The sequence below is a fragment of the Cupressus sempervirens genome, chromosome 3 (genome assembly GCF_028749045.1).
Source record: "Cupressus sempervirens isolate cs-2001-9-10 chromosome 3, ASM2874904v1, whole genome shotgun sequence".
NCBI lineage: Eukaryota > Viridiplantae > Streptophyta > Pinopsida > Cupressales > Cupressaceae > Cupressus > Cupressus sempervirens.
This window is the reverse complement of record NC_143120.1, coordinates 1,073,165,079-1,073,186,659: the sequence shown is the minus strand read 5'-3', so window position 1 is coordinate 1,073,186,659 and position 21,581 is coordinate 1,073,165,079. Positions and strand designations below refer to the sequence as shown.

At 30.3% G+C, this 21,581-nt stretch overlaps 1 pseudogene; it reads left to right on the top strand.

The window, feature by feature from the left end:
• LOC149570461 (chaperone protein ClpB1-like) overlaps positions 1–21,581 on the top strand; it is a 153,079-nt pseudogene that overhangs the window by 8,541 nt on the left and 122,957 nt on the right.

The window sequence follows — 21,581 nt, the reverse complement described above, 5'->3', positions numbered from 1 at the left end:
CCCTAACCCTAAATCTAATCAAGTAAATTTAACCTTAACCCTAATCTAACCTTGATCACAACTCTATCTCTAACTTTAACTCTAACTCTAAATTGAACCCTAACTCTAACTCTAATTCTAACTCTAACTCTTATATGAACACTAACACTAACACTACCTCTAATTTTAACTCTAACTCTAATTGTAACCCTAACCCTAATTCTAATCCTAACCATAACCCTAACACTAACCCTAACCCTAACTCTAACCCTAATGCTAACCCTAACCATAACCCTAACACTAATCGTAACCCTAACTCTAACACTAATTCTAATCCTAACCTTAATTCTAACCCTAAATATAACACTAACTATATTTTTAACCCTAATTCTAACCTCACCCTAATTCTTACCCTTACCCTAACCCTAACTCTACCTCTAATCCTAACTATATTTCTAACCCTAATTCTAACCCTAACCCTAATCCCAACTCTAACTCTAATTTTAAACCTAACCCTAACCCTAACTCTAACTCTAACCCTAAGTGTAACTCTAACCCTAACAAGAACCCTAATTCTAATTTAAACCCTATCCCTTACCCTAATTTTCATCCTAATGCTAACCCTAACTTTAACTCTAACCCTAACCATAAACATAACTCTAATCCAAACCTTAACCATAACCATAACTCTAACCCTAACCTTAACCATAAACATAACTCTAACCCAAACCTTAACCATAACTCTAACAATAACCATAACCGTAACTCTAACCCTAACCTTAACCATAACTCAAACCCTAACCTTAACTCTAGCCCTAACCCTAATGCTAACCCTAACCCTTATTCTATCCCTAAGGTTAACATTAATTGTAATGGTAACTTTGTCCCTAACCATATATCTATGTTTGACTATAACATTTTACATTACAATATGCCAAAAAAAAATTTACTTTTTTTAAACCATAATCCTACCCCTAACTCTAACCCTAAATATAGCCCTAACTAGAAATCTAACTCTATCATAATTAGACTCTAAACCTAACCCTAATCCTTAGTTTAACCTTCACTAAAACCATAACCTAACCCTAACTCTAACCTTAACCCTAACTCAAAACTCTAACTCTAACCTTAACCCTTACTTTAATCTAGATGAAAACCATAGCCCTAACCCTAACCTTAACCCCAACTCAAACCCTTACCCTAACCTTAACCTTGATGTAACTCTATATACAACCCTAACTCTAAATATAAACCTAACCTTATCCATCACCCTAAAACTAACCCTTTTTCTACCCCTTTCTCTAACTCTAATCATAAATCTAATTTTAACCCTAACCCTAAGCCTAATTTTAACCCTAATTATAACACTAATTTAAACTCTAACTCTAGCCCTTATTCGAGCTCCAATTCTAACTCTACCTCTAACTCAAACCCTAACTCTAATTCTAATCCTAACCCTAACTATATGATTAACCTAAACCCTTATTCTTACCCTCACCCTTTCCTTAATCCTAACCCTAACTCTAATTCTAACCCTAACTATATTTGTAACCCAAATTCTAACCGTAATCATAACATTAACTCTAACTCCAATTCTAAACCTAACCTTAACTATAACCCTAAAAAGATTCATAATCCTAAAAATAACCCTAGCCCTAACCCTAATGCTAATCCTGACTCTAATTGTAACTCTATTCCTAACAGTAACTCTAACCCTATCCATAACTCAAACCCTAACAATAGCCCCAACCCTAACACTAACCCTAACTCTAACCATAATTCTACTCTTCAATATAACATTTTACGTAACAATATGCTTAAAATAAAATTGAATTAAAGTGATGCAAACAAACACCATATATAGAATTAAAAAATAAAATATTCAAGAATAATTTTATAGTAAGTTTACACTATCACATTTTTATAGTAATTTTATACAATTGCATTTAAAAAGAAATAAATAATTCAGCACTTACCTTAAATTTTTTTTTAAAATTATAAAAATACTTTTCCAATTGCGCTGCGATTGCCACTAGCTTATATATGCCTCTATATATATTACACCGAGAGTAATCGTTCTCGAGGCACCTATTTTCATTTTCATAAATCCCAACTGTGATTAAAATAACCTTGGGATTAAATGAAAATAGGTGCCTCGAGAACGATTACTCTCTGTGTAATATATATAGAGGTATATATAAGCTAGTAGTACTTGTAATTGTAGGCATTAGTTAAAGTTCATGGTGGTACTTATAATTTTCATGTAATAAGACAACAGAAAGTGAATCTGTACTGACAAGACCATCATTACACAATATCAATGATATATTAATATAGTTTACTGATCAATGCAGGTGATGAGTCGTTGGACTAGTATTCCTGCCACTAGGCTTGGCCAAGATGATAAGGATCGACTATTACGCTTGGCTCAAAGGTTGCATAAAAGAGTTGTTAGCCTAGACACAGTAGTTAAGACAGTTGTAGAGGTTGTGCTTAGATCAAAGGCAGGACTTGAGAGACTACATCGACCTATTGGGGTCTTTCTATTCTTGGGGTCCAGTGGAGTTGGTAAAATAGAGCTTGCAAGGGCTCTTGCAGAACAACTGTTTGACGATGAGAACTCCCTAGTTCAGATTGATTTTTCTGAATACATGAAGCCTCATTTAGTTTCAAGGCTCATTAGTGCTTCACCGGGGTATATACGGTTCTTATTAAATCTTCTTACTCCAGTTTTTATGAATAAAAAGCATTCAATATTTAAGCTCAGTTCTAATGAATTATTAGAAATATCGCAATTATGAAGAAGGTGGGCAACTGACTGAAGTAGTTAGAAGATTACCTTATAGTGTGGTTCTATTTGATGAAGTTGACAATGCACATGTATCAGTACTCAACATCTTACTTGAGATGCTTGATGGTGCTAGATTGATGGATGGACATGGCCATACACTTAACTTTTCAAACATAGTCATTATAATGACTTCCACTACTAGAGCAATGTACTTGCAAGATGACCAAGACCAATCAACTATTTAAGTATGAACAGTTGAGAAATGACCTCCTTTTGTTTCAACTTTCTTTAATGCTCAAGTAAAAGCTCATGTGGTGTTGAATTGTAGGTCAGAAAGCACTTGAGGCCAGAACTATTAAGTAGGCTTGATGAGATACCTATCTTTGAACCTCTTAAAAATGAGGAGAGGAGAAAAGTTGCAAGGTTGCAGATAAAAGATGTAGCTATGCAGCTTGCAGAGAGTGGAATTACTTTGACAGTCACTGATGCAGCTTTAGAACATTTTGTTAAGCAGACCTATGATCTTGTAAGTCTTTTTTCTTGTTGTTATTGTTGGAGTAGTGGTCAGTTATACTAATCAATCACAAATTGTAGGCTTTAGTAGACAATTTTGGTAACAACAATATTAAAATTGCACACTGACTTCACTTTGGATATAATTATCTGTTGACTGCATTTATATTTTGGGTATTGCAGGCTTATGGCTTTAGACGCTTAAGGTGCTGGTTGGAAAAGGAAGTGGTGAACCAATCGTCCTGAATGCTCATAAATAGAGAAATTCATGAAAACAATAGTGTAATGGTAGATGCAATCTCTGGGCAAGCAAGGTTATCCTATCATGTGGAGAGGAATGGAAGACTAGTAAATCCAATCATTAAAAAATCTAGAACTTCCTATTAAACCCTTCAAATTTGATGCACATTGTCACAAATATGGGAGTTGAAGATATAGATGACGATGAGACTATGCAAGAAGCTGATGTGTGTTTAATACTCCCATTGATTTTGTGAGGATGAGTTGACGTGAATGGTTGATACTTTTATTATGTGAAATATATTAAACTGATGTTTTTCTAAGAATGCACAATTGCAATTGTTAGTCCCTCAAAACCAATGTTCCTAGTTGTCTTTGTCAATCAATTTTCATACCCAAATTTATTGGACTTCTAAAGTTTAGAAATAGATTAATTTTTAATCATTAATGTCTTTTTTGATTGGCTGATGCTAAATTTCCTAGGAATATTATTGTTTTTCAATTAAAAAATATCTACACTTTGTGGAAAGTTCCAGGAAACTTTGGAACATTTGTGATCTTTATATTTAGAGTTGGAAGTGTAACTGTTTATGATAAAATAAATTTCATTTCTTTTACTTGAAGTTGTCATTCATGAAATACTCACAAGGGTAAGGTATTGGCTAAATAGCAGAATATATGCACCGACTTGCCAGCGTCGTTACATATTTTGTCCATTAAATATTTTTAACAAAATATACTTGGACTCTTACAGTTCTTGTCTCTCTCTTGAAATGCCTAGCGAGAGTCTAATCTCGAAATCCACACAATACAATTCATTTTATTTTAAACAATCAAATAATATTTTATTATTATTTTAGTTTATATAAGAGAAAATTTTGAAATGCATCAATGCGAATTTATTTAACTTATGGAAATTTAAATAATTTTAAAAAAAGTAAAATTAGTAAGTATTCTAAGGAAATATATTTATGCAATAAATTATAAATTTTTAAAATTTGTTATTATTTATTTATTGAATTAATATTAATTGGTAAAAGTGTAAAATAATACTTAAATTTGAACTTTTTAATATGTCAATCAAATTTTTAAATTGAAAAATGGGTAGATATTTATTTTTTAAATATTTATTATAAATAATTTAAATAAAATGTAAATATTACACAAAAAATTTGATAAATAAGAATTTATGAAATTTATTTATTAACAATATAATTTTGTCAAATTTTTAAGTTTTAGTTATTGTTTAATCATTATTAAAATTGTTATTTTGACTCCTTTGTACTTATTATAGTCATTTATCAACACAAATATAAATAAAATAATTGTAATTACATCAAATGTCTAACTAGCTTATATATACCTCTATATATATTACGCCGAGAGTAATCCTTCTCGAGGTGGCTATTTTCATTTAATCCCATGGTTATTTTAATCATAGTTGGGATTTATGAAAATGAAAATAGGTTCCTCGAGAATGATTACTCTTGGCGTAATATATATGGAGGTATAGATAAGCTAGCGGCAATCCCAGTGCAATAGGAAAAGTATTTTTAAATTTTATTTTATTTTTTAAAGGTAAGTGTTGAATTATTTCTTTCTTTTTAAATACAATTGTATAAACTTACTATAAAAATGTAATAGGGTAAACTTACCATAAAATTATTCTTGAATATTTTATTTTTTAATTCTATATATGGTGTTTATTTGCATCACTTTAATTCAGTTTTATTTTAAGCATAATTGTTACGTAAAATGTTATATTGAAGAGTAGAGTTATAGTTAGGGTTAGGGTTAGTGTTAGGGTTGGGGCTATTGTTAGGGTTTGAGTTATGGATAGGGTTAGAGTTACGGTTAGGAATAGAGTTACAATTAGAGTCAGGATTAGCATTAGGGTTAGGGCTAGGGTTATTTTTAGGATTATGAATCTTGTTAAGGTTATAGTTAAGGTTAGGTTTAGAATTAGAGTTAGAGTTAATGTTAGGATTACGGTTAGAATTTGGGTTACAAATATAGTTAGGGTTAGAATTAGAGTTAGGGTTAGGGTTAAGGAAAGGGCGAGGGTAAGAATAAGGGTTTAGGTTAAACATATAGTTAGGGTTAGGATTAGTATTAGAGTTAGGGTTTGAGTTAGAGGTAGAGTTAGAATTGGAGCTCGAATAAGGGCTAGAGTTAGAGTTTAGATTAGGGTTAAAATTAGGCTTAGGGTTAGGGTTAAAATTAGATTTATGGTTAGAGTTAGAGAAAGGGGTAGAGAAAGGGTTAGTTTTAGGGTGATGGTTAAGGTTAGGTTTATATTTAGAGTTAGGGTTGTATATAGAGTTACATCAAGATTAAGGTTAGGGTAAGGGTTTGAGTTAGGGTTAAGGTTAGGGTTAGGGCTATGGTTTTCATCTAGATTAAAGTAAGGGTTAAGGTTAGAGTTAGAGTTTTGTGTTAGGGTTAAGGTTAGAGTTATGTTTAGGTTACAGTTTTAGTGAAGGTTAAACTAAGGATTAGGGTTAGGATTAGAGTCTAATTATGGTAGAGTGAGATTTATAGTTAGGGTTATATTTAGGGTTAGAGTTAGGGGTAGGATTATGGTTTAAAAAAAAGTAATTTTCTTTTTGGCATATTGTAATGTAAAATGTTATAGTCAAACATAGATATATGGTTAGGGACAAAGTTACCATTACAATTAATGTTAACCTTAGGGATAGAATAAGGGTTCGGGTTAGCATTAGGGTTAGGGTTGGAGTTAAGGTTAGGGTTTGAGTTATGGTTAAGGTTAGGGTTAGAGTTATAGTTATGGTTATTGTTAGAGTTATGTTTAACATTTGGGTTAGAGTTATGTTTATGGTTAAGGATAGGGTTAGAGTTATGGTTATGGTTAAGGTTTGGATTAGAGTTATGTTTATGGTTAAGGTTAGGGTTAGAGTTATGGTCATAGTTAAGGTTAGGGTTTAAGTTATGGTTAGGGTTAGGGTTAGTGTTATAGTAAGGCTAGGGTGAGGGTTTTAGTCAAGGTTAAGGTTAGAGTGAAGGTTAGGGTTTGAGTCAAGATTAAAGTAAGGGTTAGGGTTAGGGTTAGAGTCCAATTATGGTAGTGTTAGATTTAGGGTTAGAGTTATGCTCATGGTTAAGGTTAGGGATAGCGTTAGGGTTATTATAGGGCTCGAGTTAGGGTTATTGTAGGGATAGGGTTAGGATTTGAGTTAGGGTTAAGGTTAGGTTTAGGATTAGGGTTAGGGTTTTAGTTAGTATTAAAGTTAGGGTTAGGGTTAGGGTTAGAGCCTAGTTATGGTAGAGTTAGATTTAGGGTTAGAGTTAGGGATAGAGTTATGTTTATGGTTAAGTTTAGGGTTAGAGTTATGCTCATGGTTAAGGTTAGGATTAGACTTATGGTTATGGTTAGGGTTATGGTTAGAGTCCAATTATGGTAGAGTTAGATTTAGGGTTAGAGTTAGGGACAAATTAATGTTTATGGTTAAGGTTAGTGTTAAAGTTAGGGTTAGGGTTAGTGTTAGCATTAAGGTTAGGGTTAAGGTTAGAATTAAGGTTAGGGTTAGTGTTAAGGTTAGGGTTAGGGTTAGAGTTAAAGTTAGGGTTAGCATTAGGATGAAAATTAGGGTAAGGGATAAGGTTTGAATTAGAATTAGGGTTCTTGTTAGGGTTAGAGTTACACTTAGGGTTAGAGTTAGAGTTAGGGTTAGGGTTAGGTTTAAAATTAGAGTTAGAGTTGGGATTAGGGTTAGGGTTAGAAATATAGTTAGGATTAGAGATAGAGTTAGGGTTAGGGTAAGGGTAAGAATTAGGGTGAGGGTTAGAATTAGGGTTACAAATATAGTTAGGGTTAGTGTTAGGGTTAGAATAAGAGTTAGGGTTAGGGTTAGAGATAGAGGTAGAATTAGAGTTCAAATAAGGGTTGGAGTTAGAGTTAGAGTTAGAGTTAGGGTTATATTTAGGGTTAGAATTAAGGTTAGGATTAGAATTAGTGTTAGAGTTAGGGTTACGGTTAGTGTTAGGGTTATGGTTAGGATTAGCATTAGGGTTAGGGTTACAATTAGAGTTAGAGTTAAAATTAGAGGTAGTGTTAGTGTTAGTGTTCATATAAGAGTTAGAGTTAGAATTAGAGTTAGAGTTAGCATTCAAGTTAGAGTTAGAGTTAAAGTTAGAGATAGAGTTGTGATCAAGGTTAGATTAGGGTTAAGGTTAAAGTTACCTGATTAGATTTAGGGTTAGGGTAAGAGTTAGGGCTAGGATTAGGATCAGAATTAGGGTTAGGGTTAGAATTAGCGTGAGATTTAGGATTATAAAGTGTTAAGGTTAGGGTTAGGGGGATAATTAAAGTTAGAGATAGAGTTAGAGTTAGAGTTAGGGTTAGGGTTAGGGTTAGGGTTAAAATTAGAATTATCTAGTTAGAGTTAGAGTTAGAGTTAGGGTTTGTGTGATTATTGCTATTAAGATAATTTTTGGGTTACTAATTATATTATAGCTAATAAAATTATAATTAATAAATATTATTACTCTAAATTATAATTATAATTTAGAGTTAGGGTTAGGGTTAGGGTTAATTGTAATCATACTCTCTCTGAAATGTCCCATTCTATAATTACCCCCCAATAATGTATACCCTCCCCACTCCCCTTATGTTGTTATCTTTGTCCATCTCTTTCTCTACATGTATACATCTCTCCCTCCATAATTATTGTCATTGTCTATCACTATCCATCATACTCTTCCTCTCCCCATCATTGTCTACGTCTCTTTTGGGCCTTATATATTCTTTTTCTTATTTAGCTCATCTCTCCCTACTCCCCTTCTATATATCTACATCACCTGCCCCCTCTAATCATCTCTCTCTCTCTCTCTCTCTCTCTCTCTCTCTCTCTCTCCCCCCCCCCCCCTCCACCCCCGCCCCACTCTTTCTCCCTCATTATTTTTCACTACATCTATCTATGTCTACCTCATGTCTCTCACTCTCTCCCCCTTGTCTCACTCTTTCTCTCTACCACATCACCTCATGTGATCTCTCTCTCTCTCTCTCTCACACACACACACACACACACACACACACACACACACCATCTTCATGTTTATATATCTCTAAAATGCTCTATGTATGTCTACCTCATGTCTCTCACCCTCTTCCCCTTCTCTCTCTCTCTCTCTCTCTCTCTCTCTCTCTCTCTCTCTCTCTCTCTCTCTCTCTCTCCCCACCATCTCTATCTCCATCTATTTTGGTCCCTTGTTATGCTTTTCTCTCGATGGCTCATCTCTCCCCATCTCCCCTTTTCCTTCTACCCCCTCTAAGATTACCCTCTCTCTCTCTCTCTCTCTCTCTCTCTCTCTCTCTCTCTCTCTCTCTCTCTCTCTCTCTCTCTCTCTCTCTCTCTCTCTCTCTCCCAATCTTATTATTTTAATAATTAAATAAAATTACATATATAAAAATCTTTATTTTTAAGATTTGAAAAAATAATAAACTTTCATATAAAATTAAAATTACAAGTGAAACAGTAGCCAAAAAAGATTTACTGAAAGTTTTTCCTTTCTACTTTACAATTCATTACCAAAATAATAGCAGATTTTCAAAAGAAAGAGAATATTTGTTAAAATAAGAACTTTCTGCAGTTATCTCAAACTGTTATTACTAAGTTTTTCTAGATTTAGTACTATTCTTTGGATGAACTCAAATATATTAATAATCAATATTTGTAATAATAAAATTAAAAACAACATCAAGACTAACAATAATTATAAAAAAATTAAAAATAGAAGCAACAATAATAATAAGAAAAGAGTAATTTCTTTTAGTGTTTTGTCTCTTCCTGCACCGTTTAATCTAATAGTCATGCACCAATTCACCGAATAAGGAAGAGAATGTAACATGCAGTTTGAACTTTGAGTTTTTAGAATCATGAATTTACGCATGAAATACAAAGAATCAAGTAGTTATAAATTATTAATCACAAGTTCTGCGGCTGTCTATGTTTGTTATAATAGTAGTTACATAGGAATCTTGGGCCAGTCTCATTCAATAAAATTAGATTAAGTACAAAGTTAGTCTTGATTGTAGTGTAGTTAAATAAGCATGTGAAAGTATGAGGCATTTCTCAATATAAAATATGGCAATTGTAATCTATTTTAAGCAGACAAATTAATACAAAAACTAAAGTTTTTTCTCCATTCTTGTTTTGTTGTAGCAATTGTGTTTTTTATATTTTTGATAAGTGTTGTAGCATGTTATATTTAACATTAAATTAATCTTTATTATTATATTTAATAGTAGTTTCAAAAATTATTAAAAAAACTCTAAATACAACCAAATCACATAATCTAAGAACTAAAACATAAGTACCCATGACAGGAACAGTTAAAATGACCAAAATTGTTAAAATAATTGCACCTGCAACTGCCATTACAGAAGCAATTTGTTTCTCCAATCTGTTACATTTCTTAGACTAAAGGAGCACAAGAAAAAGTGAGATTGATATTATGAGATACAAAAGAAATTTGAATGTATTTATAAGCATTTCTGCTCAGAGATTTCCTAGAACATTGTGTTAGTACCAAATTTCCCTTTTTCTTCAATTGTATTGCTAAGAAAATCACCATGGCCGCACTCTATATCCAGAGCAATTATCACATTGGACAAGTCATTTAGTATTGACATAATTATCTGCACCATTTTTCAATGAAGAATCCCATCAAAATGCCACATGCTAGACATTGTAAAAAAAATTACAAACTTGTGGGAATGAGCCAGAACCTCTCAATCCACACTTAACTAGATTAAACCACTGAAAGAATAGGTAGTAGGAAGGAACCTATAAATTGGAGCTGTAGTAGAGCCAATTCTAAATGCATATCCAGATCTAGAGTCAGTTGTTTACATTTAATCCATTTCCATTCAGTCCCAGCAACACACTAATAGTGTCAGGAAGCTCCATGCATGAATCAGAAGAAAATGGATAGATCTGGTTAGGAAAGTACATATTGGACAAAAATATTTTAGAAATAGAAAAGAAGACACCCCTAAAACACTCCCATCAAGCACCATTAACAATGAAAAGTATTATAAAATATATAAATCAAATAGATTTTGAATACAAATCTAAATCTAAATCTAAATCAAACATTCAAGACTAAACTATTAAATGCGAGCCTAAATAGTTATGAACAGAATTCTAAATCTTAATGAAATTAATTAAAATTGAAATCTAAATCAAAGTAGAATATTATAACTAATTTTGAATTTCAATTTACATCTACATCTAAATCTAAATGAAAATGTAAATAAAAAATAAAAATCTCACCTACAAAAATGTTACTCCAAAACTTCAATCTACTCCTATTCAAAAACTCCAATCTAATCCTCCAATAACTTCCACCTCTTCCTTCCTGCAAAAACATAAAGTGAAAATGAAATGAGGAGCCTTGGTTTTATAACTTCTGAGAGGCTCCTCATATCCCCCAACAGACATCTCTTCACGTTCCATGAATTTGTTTCAAATTCCCCCACTCCTCGCAAAAAATAAGCATGAATGTGCGTGCAAAATTATATTTAACAAAAAAAAATCATATTGAAATTATTTCGACCCTATTTTTTGAGGTCCTACTTTTTTGAGCCCTACTTTTTCGGGCCCTATTATTTTGGGCCTATTATTTTGGCCTCCATTTGCCTCCCTATTATTTTGGCTAGCTATTATTTCGGAAATTCTTTTTTAATATTTAATTTGGAAGTTTGTAACCGCTCCCAAATTTTTTTTATTGACAAGGAATCTTGGCATATTCTCATGCTGGGCATTTGTGTTGCCATTGTATAGAACACCTCTCGACGTAATTATAAATTATTATTTACAATTTTATAATAAATTTTGATTTAAAAATATTTTGTACATGATATAAACATCAAAGTTCATTAAATCATCTATAACATAAATACTAGTATAACTAAAAATTTAATTCATTTTTTAAGCCAAGAGGCTTTCTACAATCGCAATAATCTTCAATATAAACATTTTCCATTTTGAAAAAAATTTGACGTTTATTTACATTTCAGAAAAACAAAATAGAAATAGACTAAATATTATTATAATTAAAATTGTGAAAATTACAAAGAGGAAATGGAAGTAAAAATGAGGCAAATTGAGACAATACTTTATTTCACCATGTCTAAATTTTAAAAAAATCATATTCCATAAAAATCATAGCAATTAAAAAAATGCATATTGTATTGAAAAAATCAAATTAAAAAATAAAATCATTGCAATACAAATGATTCGAGACTCTTGATTTGCCTCATTTTTACTTTGATTTTCTCTCTATATAATTTTCACAGCTTTTATTATATTTAGTCTATTTCTATTTTAATTTTTTCACATGTAAATGAACGCCATTTAAAAAAAAAGGAAAATGTTTACATTGAAGATTGTTGCCACTATAGAAAGCTTCTCAGCGTAATAAATAAAATATTTCAACAAGATAACTTAATCAAATTTCTAAGTAAAAAATATTATTTAACTATGATAATTACTGTCTACTCCTACTTTTTAATATTTTACAGTAAATCTTCATACATTACAATTATAATATTTGAAACATTAAATGTATAAATAAAAAATAATAATATTTATTCATGAATTAATAAAGCTTATATATAATTTTGGTTTTTTTATTGTTTGTTTTTGAGGGGTAAACACTTTGACCTGGAGCTGTGAACTAGTGAGGCCAAAAACGGGGGACCTCATCCCCATGAGATTTGAACCTTGATGGCAAGGATATCAACGCACCAACTTAACCATTACAACATGCCACTATTGGCTAAAGGGTTTGTGGTAAACCTAGTGTGACTCGAACCGGAGTTGATGCCTAACACTACGCCTCACGACTCGCCTTCACACCAACTCGGCTACTCACTTTTTTTTAAAGTACTATTAAAGATAAAAATAATATTAAAAGTAAATTTAAGAAGAATATCTATTTTTAGTTTTAAAATTCATTAGACAGATAATATAAAATTTTAGTTATTATTTTTAAAAGTTTAGACTTAAATATTATTTTACATTTTAATTCTTAAATGTTACTACAATTGAAGCAATAAAAGAATTAAAATAATAATAAAGGTTTAAAACATTATAATTTATTACATGTAAAAATATAAATCATTTTTAAAAAGAACTAAAATAATAATAAAGGTAGACCTTATGATTTATTACATAATAAAAATATATATTTTAAAAAAAGATTGATCTATATTTTATTAGTCATAGTCTTAGTCTTTATGTTAATTTTTGAAAATGTATGTTGATTTCAATAAATTAAATGAAAGTACGTATATTAATAGCATTTAAAATTGAAACCTATCTTACAATCCATAGATGGTGGCTTCAATGCATTGTGTGCATTTTGAGACAAACTCTCAGATAAGTACATTGTGTTGCAAATATTTGACGGACGGAATAGGTAATGACATTGGCTAGTCGGTGCATAGATTTGGCTATTTAGCTAGTGCCTTTAAAGGGTATATAATTTTGTTTATTTGATGTTGCATGCTTTTTATTCCTTTATAATTTGACTTCTTTTGCATTTCTTTTACTTGAATTTTTCATTCATAAAATACTCACAAGGGTTTAAAGGCTATATAATTTTGTTTATTTAATGTTGCATGCCTTGCTTCCTCCATGAGGGTTTTTCCATGTTGTGACTTCCTGTACTATTTTTGAAACCTATCTTACAATCCATAGATGGTGGCTTCAATGCGTTGTGTGCATTTCGAGACAAACTCTCATGATAAGTATGTTGTGTTGCAAATATTTGACAGATAGAATAGGTAATGGCACTAGCTAGCCGATGCATATATTTGGCTATTTAGCTGATGCCTTTAAAGGCTATATAATTTTGTTTATTTGATGTTGCATGCTTATGATTCCTTTATTATTGGATTTTTTTTGTATTTCTAATACTTGAAGTTGTCATTCATAAAATATTCACAAGGTTTTAAAGGCTATATAATTTTTTTTATTTAATGTTGCATGCCTTGCTTCCTCCATGAGGGTTTTTCCATGTTGTGACTTCCTATACTATTTGGTGCCTCTTAGCTAAAGTTTTTACTGCTATTTCATTTTGACAAGGACGTTTCTATTATAGTAGAAACAAGGTTTCATCTTTTATGATACAAGGGTTTTTTAAAGAGTACTACAGCCTCTGCTACTATCTTACCCTTAATCTTGTATTTCTATAGCTTGTGATGAAATGGTTTCCATCCGCAATACACAGTATCTTTTAAATGCTGAAATATTTTGACTGGAACATTATTCACCTTGCATCTGCCATGACCCCTATACATTTGGATGAAATTTTAACTCTTATTTTTATTCACTCATAGCTGATTCACTTGGATATACAAGCCACATTTAGAAGGCCTATGTATGATTACAAAAAAGTTTGTGTAAGAATTTAGAATGTTTATTTCTTCTCCTTTGCAAGAAATGTACCATATAATTATCATGTTGTCTAAAACATAATATGGACCCTTCACTATTTACTTCCTTCTAATTATGAGAGCTATCTTTTTTTGATTCATTATGCAAAGAGGCATAAAATTACAATAGCATTCGACCCTTCTATAGGAGGTCATTCAAAAAAATGGATGAAACAAAAAAGAAACCATCCTCATTTCTTTTTCAACATGTAAAAAATCCAAAATATACCAAAAAAAAATATAAAAATTAGAAATATAGAAAAAAAAATAATATAGGAAACCAGTTCAATCAATAATGACCAAGAATATAGGAAACCAATTCAATCAATTTTAACATATGTATTGGAAATACCAAATGACAACCCATACTCGCTATTTTATATTCAACCTCGGCAACTTTGAGTTCATTCTTCTCTCACAATGATCTTTTTCATTTTCTACAGAGAAAGTTGAGGTAATTAGAATTTCTTTCCTTTTGTATTGCACTTTACTATGCCTTCTATTACATGCATGTTGTAAAAGCTTTATCGATTGCATATATTTATTTTGATTCCATTTTCTCATGCATTGCCATAGAAATTTTGCGTTGTATTGTTGATATGACGTTTTACAGATTAAATATTGCAACATTGTTTTTCTTAGTGTTTAATATAGTTCTTAGTAAGGATATTGTTTTTAATTGTTGGTAATGTATGAATTGTGATCATAATTGTTGGATGTTACAATTTTTGTAATTGGGGAATGAGATCTCAAAGCTTGAGAAAATAGAATCAAGAAATGCCTATCATTTTCCCATTTTATAGAGATGGGACTTGGCTACAATGATGCACACAAAGAAAGAAGAAGATACAACATAAGGTAATTCTAATGGCTACAGATATTCAATTTCCCCAATCATATAACCTACTAATTTATAGATTTTTTTTGTTGTTTCCGCCAAAAAAATTGTCATTTGATCGCTATAGAGGACCACTGCAATTATCAATTGAATGCATTCCCTAAATTATTTTTGAGTTTTTGCATATATAATTCAGTGAATCTACATTGCTTAAAAAACTTACATTATATTATAGAAATTATAAAAAGTACTAAATATCTTTCATCTAGATGTAATATATGATTTCTCTATCTTTTAGTAATATACAATTTCTCTAACACTACTATTAAATATTTATAGAATTTGGAAAAGCATATTAATGATTACATATGTTAGAATTCTAAATAGATTTCAATCTTTTTTACATAATCCTTTTATAAGTAAAATATGAGTTTTTATTGAGACATAAAAGTCACCTTTTCGAATAAGTTAAAGGCTTTCATGCATGTAAATTTTTTAAAATTCTTATTGCTGAAAAATGTCATATGCATTAATAAGAGTGGATCATGGTGGCAACTACATTTATTCCATTATTGTGGAAGTATATTTGATTTTCTATTTAAAATAAAAAAACATGGCCATGTTGTGGTTGCATATATTGTTCAACTTCTATCATTATTTGTATGTGTTTTGTAGAGGGAGAAATTAGTAGTTTAAAATGTTGTTATTAGTATGATTGTTTTGAAAAAAGTAATTTGTATGTGTTTTGTAGAGGGATAAATTAGTAGTTTAGAATGTTGTTATTAGCATGATTGACTTAAAAAAAAGTAAGTGTACTAATAAGTATAATTAATATTTTTGTGTTTTAAATTAATGTCATTACTAACTATTATTAGTTTTCAATAAATTAGCAATTTGTTTAAATTGCAAGTTTATTTTTCACATTTCAATATTTTTCTTTATTAATACTAATATATATATATATATATATATATATAATTTCATAATTTTCTTCTAATTCACAACATCAGATATTTTCATCTATATCATTCAAAGTAATCAATTCTCAACAATTTCATTAGCCTTTAATAAATTTCACTAGCCATTATGATTTGATCATGTACACCTATAACTTAAACTCATCCTTCATTTCAGATGCACTTTTCTAATTTTTTTACATTTATATTTTCTTTTGATCATTTATTCCATATTTTTCTTAGGATGTGTAGTTATATTTAATGTAGTAAAATTTTTAATTATTCTTAAAGGCATTAATTAAACTTAAGAAAATGATATTTTTAGAATTAATTGAATATACTTTAAAGTTAGTGATTAATTAGTATCTACATCAAATTATAATTTAGGATTATTTATAAAAAATATAGAATATTGATTTTCACAATTTTATTTAAATATTGGTGAATATCATGACAATATTGTGAAGTTTTTATGCAAAGATTTAAACCCTATTGAAAATTATTCTTCAATATTTGTTGCACATTTATGTAATAAATTTATTTAAATTATTTTTGGATATAGAATATAGAATGTAGTGTTTTAGAATTTTATTTACATGTAAGTCAATATTTTTAATATAAAAGTTTACATATTAAATAAAATAAATATAATTATATAGAAGGTTAATTCCTTTATTTTCATTAAATCATTATTTTTCTTGCTTTCATTATATATCTTAGGTCATGGACAATCCTATCAAAATAATGAAAAATGTTGAAATTCGAGATATGGAAAACTATGAAGAAGTTGAAATTATAGAAATAACAAATACCACTTCTGAGGATTTCACTAAGAGTGATAATTGTAAGAATTTTGCTTAGGCCAGAATTCATCGAAGAACTAAAGAACTCAACACAAGCACACAGTAGACCAAAATAGATTGAGTATGATCAAAATGACGATATTCATTCAATAACTGGATTTTAGAGTACACTAGGAGTGCCTGAATATAAAGGCCTCAGGAGAGGTTCTAGAATGCATAGAAGTTAGCATCATGATATGTCATACAACCAGACACATGTCCACTAGATATGGATTATCCTCCTTTAAGCACATCATTAAGTGGGATAATGTGAGGAAAAGCCTACAATGGTGTAGCACATAAATTAGTGGTGTAGACAACATGTGCTAAATGAGGAGTGCAGATAACTGTGTTGTCATCATGACAACTCAGTGAATGATGCATACTCCTATGTTGTAAACACCATGTGCATAATTAGAGTTGCGTAACTCAATGAGAGTTCACAAAATCCTAAGTGTCTCACCTAAAATAATGATAAAATAATGCAAAATAATTAAATAATGCATTGACCTAAGTAAAACTTAAGTAAGTGTAATAAGTAAATACTTATTTACACCAAAAAAATCAATTACCAGTCTTTAGTATCAAGTGTCAATTCAAACAATTTCAATCATATAGAGGTCCAAAAATTGGGAAGATAAATTTTGAATATGCGCAAACAACTTATTGAAAAACTTAAAGTCATTGCCTCAAATGCACATGTAATTGAAGGAGATGATGTGACTTACATTCAAGAAAAAAAAGAATCATTCTATGGATTAGTTGACATATTTGTTGCTTTTGGAGGCTTCTATAGAGAGTTATTTTATGATGAACAAAATGAACAAGGGGACTCTGAGTTAATTAGGGATGAGTTTATGAAATATTTAAATAAATAATGTGAGGAAAAGTCATAGTGCTCCATGCACCAAAATATTTTTGTAATGTCCAATACACATTTTTGTATCTACTAAATTATGCTTTTATGAAAACAAAAAATATATTTTTGCATGTATTGCGTTATTAATTTCAAATTTCAAAAAAATAAGATGTAATTTTAATGTATTCCCAAAAGTAATAAGTCACTAAGAAGGTAAGAGTATATATAGTAATTCTTACATGATACAGAAAATAGTACAACAATTAATAACAACACAAGATTTTACTAAATATAAAAAAGTATCTATATATTCCTCTATTTTTAACATTTATAAAATATATGTTAAATTTTAGTAAATACATAAATCTGGAATTTTGAGACATTTAGATGATATCAAAATGTAGGTCAAAATACAAAATTTTAGTAAATATGAACAGTTCACCAAAATTATTTACTCTACAATATTTATAATATAAGTACATATTTTTTATGTACTTGTATCCATAGATTCCTTTCTATTTTGAATGTTTATGTTTATAGAATATTATTCTTATCACAATTCTAAATTAGTTATGGTTTGACAAAGAAAATCTTCTTTGAGATAAAGGACCAAAAAAATATATAAAAGACAATATCGACAAGAATATAGTAGACATTGTATGCAAAAAAAGGCAGATGCTCAAAATGATCAATTTGAAAGTCAAGGGAATGACATTGAACTGGAACAACATGGTAAACATAGACCATATTTTACTATTGAACAATTATAAAGTGAAAGAATACAAGAGGATAACATGGACAACCTACACATCAACACACATAGATGTACACGTTTGCGCACATCTGAGAAGGCACATGCACAACAAGAGATAAGAGGAAACTATGATGTTGGCATACATCCTATACATAATGAAGATCTAAATAATGTAGGAAACATAAAAAATAATGCCCACCTATAGGAAATACAAGAAATTACACATCGAGAAAATATTGCTGTGAATCTACATAATTAGGATTATAAAAGGAATACACATCAAGGAACATTTGAGGAGGCACATGATCAATGATTGATAAGAGAAAAAAGCAATGTTGGGATACATCCTATACACAATGAATGTCCACATAGTGTAGGAGAAGTACAAAATAATCCCCAACTATAGGTAACACAAGAAAATAGACATCAAGAAAATATTAAAATGAATGCACATAATTAGGATTGTGCAAGGAATCTTGAAGAGGAAGCTTTTACATTAGTTGAACGTGTTGCAGAGACAACATAAAATATAAATAAAAATGGAGCATGATCAAGTCCTGAATCATCTCAACATGGTTTTCCTGATGCAAATGGATTGCTAGAAACTAATTTCATGAAATTACAAGTGGCATTTCGAAATAAATTGGATAGGTTGGAATCTCCAACCATGTGCTATATTTGTCAAGAAGGTTATATAGGAATTACTGTCTCACATACTCCTCAAGGTCTTGTTTGTACTCAATGCAAACAAGAAAAGGGCATCCATAGATTCTCAATTAAAAATAATATGGATCTAAAGGCACAACCAATAGATTTAGCAAATTTAACTCAAGTGGAAGAAATGCTCATTGTGCCTAATAGCCCAATATTACAAGTGACACATGCAACTAGTGGTCAATTAAAATACAGAGAGTACACAATAAGTTTTCCATAGAATATTAAGAGTGTGGCAAAGAAATTACCTTATTTAGTTAAATGGCTTTCATTGATTGTAGTGCACAGAAAGGATTAATGTGGAACACACTATAATTCATTGTAAATAGAGATCATGTGAGATTATGCATGATAAGTTCTACTTTGATGTGATTATTGATGAAAATGCTTTGGATAATATATCACCAAATGTAGATCACAACATTTTTAGTGAGTTAAAAATAGTGCATATGGAGTTTGATTCTAACATAAATGATGTTGTTTTTACAAGTCCTTTAGTTAAGACAGGTGAGATAAATATAATAGAGCACACAACATCAAGTGATCCAAACCACAAAATGCGCAAAGATAATTGGTGTTAATTCATGTATGGGTAAAAAATCCTAACATAGAACCAAAAACAATAACAGATTGGCCTAACATTGGTGTGTCTCCCATAAATGAATATACCATGCCAGGTTTGCTTGATATGACATTTCCCTCATTATTCCCTAATGGTAAATGTGATTGGTTAGAACCACAATTGAAGAGAGTATATATACATGAATATGTCAAACACTTGATATGATATAGAGGTAAAAAATTTGGAAAACATCCAAGATTTTGTTACCATATTATGAATATGATTATGAGACATCAAACACATAGCTCTACAAGTGCTTGCATGAAAAGAAGTTTGCAGGAAATGCCAATTATAATACAAGAGTTGTGCAAACATATGGAGAAAACACCACATTGTCATTTAGTAGATAGATTGATGCTATTTGGGACTAGTTTAAGGGGAACTCAATCATATTGGACATAGTGTCGAGAAAAATTGAATAACATGCTTCACTAACTTGGAACACCAACAATTTTTTTTACATCAAGTGCATCAAACTTGTATTGGCCAGACTTTCATGTAATGATGCCAGGAACACCACCAAGTGATCCAAGAGAAGCACAAATGTGGAGGAAACAAAATATCATTGACTACCCACACATTGTTGCACAATACATTTTTTTCAAAATACCCTTTTTAGAAAAGAAATACTTGAGAATGGAATGAATGTTGCAGACTATTGGTTCAAATATGAATGGCAACATAGGTCCATGGTTTTATTTGGTTAAAAGGAGTGCCAAAAATGGAAAACATTGATTGGAATAATCAAGATCAGTTGTACTATGTTGCATCATATCTCCATGATTTGGTTCATACATGCAACCGTAGGTGAGATACACACCTTTAAAATATACAAGAATGATAATAAAAAGTTGAAAATTAAACCTTATCTTTAATTTATTCACTTACAAATGAATACAATTATGATAGTCAACTTGATCTAAATTTTTATTTTAGGTATATCAACATTCCAGTCTACACCCATGTTTAAAAAACACTAGACAATTGCTTGAAAGTGATTTAAAAAATGACTATGATGTGATTTTAAATACTGTACAAAGGCACACAATGTGTAAAGAAGGTGCATGTCTACACAAAAAGAGAGGGAAATTGGTTTACACATAAGTGTGCTTCCTAATTGATTCAATCTATTTCAATTACTAATAGCATCCTTTGTTTCTATATAATTATATTTATCAAAATGCTATGTTAATGAAATATAGGTATAATGCAACATGGCCATTGAATTTAGAAGGATCTAGACTAAATAAAGATTTAGAAGCTAGTGAAAAAATATTTGAGCCATTTAAAGAAGATGACAAAGTTAACTCATATAATTGTTACATACTACAACTTTGGAGATCAAATAATGCTTGGTAACCTATTATGTCTAAACATGCGGTGATTAAGTATATTGCAAAGTAGGCAGCCAAAGCTGAAAGAGATTCATAGATATACTATCAAATGTTATTTTGACTAGCAAATGTAGAAAATCTTGACGATTTAGCATCAAAAGCTTATAAGTGACTTCTCATTGAAACATTAATAGAAAGGGATATTGGGGCACAAGAAATGAGTCATATGCTACTAGAGCTTCCATTGGTACAGAGTAATCAAGTATTTGTCAACTTAAATGTTTCAAAGGAAGTATTCAAATGTGTAGACCTAAATGTTGATGAGGAAAATGAGGAACACACCATATCTTTCATTGATGCTTACAGAAATATGCCACACTTTATGGAAGCTTTGTGCATTATTGATGTTTCCAAATCATGGATATATAACAAGAAAAAGAGAGGTGATGTTAAATGGATTCCAAGGAAAAAATAGCTACTATAAGAGTATTTGCTACATTTTACTCAATTCCTGCATGTCACTTAGAAAAATGGATTGATTTTTGCTATTCAGAATTACTACTTTATAAACCTTTTCATGACATTCACATGGATATTGGTAACAATGATGATTCTATAGTTGCAACATGGAATAACTTTAGATATAATCCATGGCACCTTGAAAGAAGACAAGATTT